The 4,161-nt window shown below is 33.9% G+C and overlaps 1 protein-coding gene across 1 annotated transcript in view; it reads left to right on the plus strand.

The window, feature by feature from the left end:
* The window catches only part of LOC127161739 (uncharacterized), a 27,264-nt gene extending 23,411 nt beyond the window's left edge, over positions 1-3,853 (plus strand). The window contains exon 8 of the transcript XR_007827167.1: positions 3,480-3,853. The gene's annotated coding sequence lies outside the window, so the exon portion shown is untranslated. The remainder of the gene's footprint in view (positions 1-3,479) is intronic.
* Positions 3,854-4,161: the final 308 nt, after the last annotated feature.

Genomic DNA, 4,161 nt, shown 5'->3' on the forward strand with positions numbered 1-4,161 from the left:
AATTCTAATATCCTTTATGCATTTAATCCCATTTTATTAACCGATGTCTTTGCTGCCATCCTACGATGATCCAAATCAACCATACTAATAAGCAAAAATGACTCAATATAATCTAACATTTGTTTTCCTTTTTTATTGCTGAAGAGCTGACATTTTTTCCTCCTGCAGTCTACTGTACAGATGTGAATTTACTTTTCTCATAGCCTGAGGCTTTTGTGTGAAAAGGCTTTTACATTTGCCAAAATTAGAGCTTTTTATATTAAAAACAAACAAGCAATCCTTGCCCAAGTAACGCAAAAGTAGCGCAACGCATTACTTTCCATAAAAAGTAACTAAGTAACGTAATTAGTTACTTTTTTAGGAAGTAACTCAATATTGTTATGCATTACTTTTAAAAGTAACTTTCCCCAACACTGGAATTCCATATACACGTTTTATAATGTAGCAACTTCAATTATAGACAGTCAGTTTTCTAGGAATATTAATTATTTAATAGTTATTTAAGTTAAGTGTTTATATAGTTCTACAATAAAAGTGTATCAGTGTATGTAATGTCGCATCTTTATATCTTTTGGGAGTGACGTGTCTTATTTTACTTAAGGCACCAAACCAGAACTGCTACTGTATGTACTGTACATGTATATATGAACACACACACACACACACACATATCCTTTATGAAACTTTACTGACTTGTAATAATGTCCTTATTTCTTTGTTTCTATGTGCTGCTGTGATGTGAAATAAAGTATGAGGCAGTGACTGTTGGAGATTCTGTCTGTATGAACTCTGTTAACATGAACACAATTGAGCTAATGGATGTCTTTGTATTTCTCTCGTTCTAGATGGTGACGGCCACTACGTAAATTTTAGTGAACTGAGCAAAGACACTGGTGAGAATCTGTTGTTTGTGCTGAATATCTTAAACTTTACAACAACATCATGATCTGATCTGATCTCATTTGGCTTCATGCAGTTTATTCATTCAGATTTCAAACAAATGACAGTAAGTCAATTAAAGATCAATTGTCCTGAGAGAAATGCTTTTAATGCTACAAAAACGTACAGTACAAGTGTAAAACATCCAATTGAACTTTAAATTTTAGTTTGCAATTTAACTTGTCGTAATGCGTGTGAGCACCACGAGTGTAGAATACGTAAACACTTTTTAATAAAACGACAATTCATCCCTTGCGCTTTTTTGGCTAAGTCAAGTGTGTTCACAGAGGTTTCCATGGGCCAGAGCGAATAGATTTAAATATGACCTGATGTTTCAAGCTTTAAAGTGTTTTAAGATTGTTGTTTTGTAGAACATCACAGTTATATATGATATGAGAACAGTAGGGCTTGTAGATAAGGAAGTATGTGTTGTGTAAAAAAAAAAAAAATACTATATAGAAAGCTGGACTTGCAACCCAAAGGTTGCAGGTTTGAGTCTCAGTACTGGCAAGAGACCAACGTTTTCTTTCACCCTCAGTACTAACACTGAGGTGAGACCCTTAAGCAAGGCACCAAACTCCCAACTGCTCCCCGGGTGCCACAGCAAAAATGGCTGCCCAATGTGTGCGTTTGATTTATATATACCGGTGGGGACTTAAACCTGAATACACACACTCCCCATGTCACGGTGAAGCTTATAAATCATACAGAATTAGCTTTTTTTTTTTTTTGGACAAAGTAAAAATGCTGAAAGTTTCCTGTGATGGGTAGGTTTAGGTGTAGGGTTGGTGTAGGATGATAGAAAATATGGCTTTTACAGTATAAAATACCATTACGCCTATGGAGAGTCGCTACAAGGATAGCTGACCGGACGTGTGTGTGTGTGTGTGTGTGTGTGTGCTTGTTTACTGTGTGTGTGCTCTTGAATAGATGAAATGCAGAGCACAGATTCCAAGTATGGCACAGTATGTTATTATTGATTGTCTCTGCTCTCTCTCAGATATTGTGTGTTTACACTCAAACGTTGTCCTGTTGTCCAAATCTCTACATGCTCTTGTTGCTGAATTCCCTTCTCTCATGGTTTTGTTGTTGCTAGAAGCTTTTAACCATCAGACTTCTACAATTGACCAGTGAAATAACATATTGTACCTTTAAATTGTAAAGAAATGAATGATCCATTATTATATGGCAAATTCCATATACATATTTTATAATGTAGCAACTTCAATTTTAGACAGACAGTTTTCTAGGAACAATAATTATTTAATAGTTATTTAAGTTAAGTGTTTATATAGTTTGACAATAAAAGTGTATTAGTGTATGTAATGTTGCATCTTTATATTATGTTTATATTTATATTTTGTTATCAGAGGTGAGTCGCTCCAGTCAATGTATTAATAATCACTGTTCTTCCTCATAGATTCAGTTTTTTTCCTGCAGGTAATTCAGCTCAAACTACTTAATGTTCAGACTCCATTTAGAGTTTGTTCTGTAGATCATTTCATTCTTTAAAAATCTATTTATTAATGACTCAGAATGATTAAAGTTGCTGCTTCACCTTATTTTATTAAGCTTTTATTTGTATTAGCACTCATATGTATATTATATTCTTCTTCTCGGTAACAAAGCAAACTGTCTGTTTCGAACTGATAAAACAGCATCTGAATGATGGTCATTTTGAACTCTGTTAACATGAACACACTTCAGCTAATGGATGTCTTTGTACTTCTCTAGTTCAATATGGTGAAGACCACTACCATAATGAACTGAGGAAAGAGAATCTGTTGTTTGTGCTAAATATCTTTAACTTTACAACAATATCATGATCTGATCTGATCTAATTTGGCTTCATGCAGTTTATTCATTCAGATTTCAAACACATGACAGTAAGTGAATTAAAGAGCAATTGTCCTGAGAGAAATGCTTTTAATGCTACAAAGATCCAAGATGTACAGTACAAGTGTAAAATATCCAATTGAACTTTAAATTTTACTTTGCATATTTTCATAGAAGCATCACTGAGTTTACAAACATAATAAATGTCATTTTCATTTGTGAGAAAAGTGCATAAACTAGATTGAACCTATTAAATGAGCCAAATGTGCTGCTGACAGTGTGTTAAATGATTTGGTACAGTGTAAAAGCTTGACATTAGTTTTTTAGTTTGTGTCTCATATATAACAAAATCCACAACAGTACATCTTCTCTGTTTTTAATATGTCATTTTCTCTGTATTTTCTTCCTGATTCTACAGGAAGACGAGTGAATGAATCAGCGACTGTAGTGATGCCACTTTTGAATGGAGAGGGTGAGGATTTGGCAAATGATCAGGAGGGGACGAGTTCACTTTAATAACATAAGACCCGCCCACCAGTGTCAATCACTCTGACATCATCTTTTCAGCTCCAGCTACAAACATGTTTCTGCTTTTATGAGCCTCTAAAATCTGTCCCGTGAAAGTGAGAAATGAATCAGCATATGTTGAGCCGTTAAACTTGCATGTAAAAAGCTTCCTTGGTTTTTGATGATCCAAGAAACAGGTTATCAAAAAAATTCATATGTTGTTTTAATAATGTTACACTTCATACCAGTTACTTTGTTTAGCATATTATTAGTTTGACTAACAGTTTTGATTTTGTGTGATTGTAGACACCACAGCAGTGTTTCTATAACCATTGTATTTGCTTTTTTATCATATATAATGAACACCAGTGCCAGATTTATGTTGATGGTCAGCATTGATTAGTCTAGTTCCAAAGCTGAGGTCACATGATCTACTTTTGTATTCAAGCTGAAGCACTTAAAATAACCCTTATTGTACTTGTAGCAAAAATGTTGAAGAAAAAAAAAAAAACACCTTTGTTCAGTTCTAGTATTGGTATGTTATCACATGCGTTGCGTTTAGTGTGTGTGTGTGTGTTTTATTAAATCTGACAAAAGCATCTGCTTGATGACTAATATTCATACAAATATTGATATGCCTCTGATCTTACTAGCCAATCTTTTCTGTCCCCTACTGGACAAACGCTGTTACAGCGTCTTCTTCCTAACTATTCTAACATGGAACTCATAAACAATGTACCTATATATGCACGTTTGAATGTGAGTGATACAATCTTAATAAATAATATAAAGGCAAAATTGTGTGAAGTGTGTGTTGCTTTATACTGTATGTACACAATCAAACCTTATACAGTTGAATAAAAATCACTGTAAAGATAA

The sequence above is a fragment of the Labeo rohita genome, unplaced genomic scaffold, assembly GCF_022985175.1.
Source record: "Labeo rohita strain BAU-BD-2019 unplaced genomic scaffold, IGBB_LRoh.1.0 scaffold_722, whole genome shotgun sequence".
Lineage (NCBI taxonomy): Eukaryota > Metazoa > Chordata > Actinopteri > Cypriniformes > Cyprinidae > Labeo > Labeo rohita.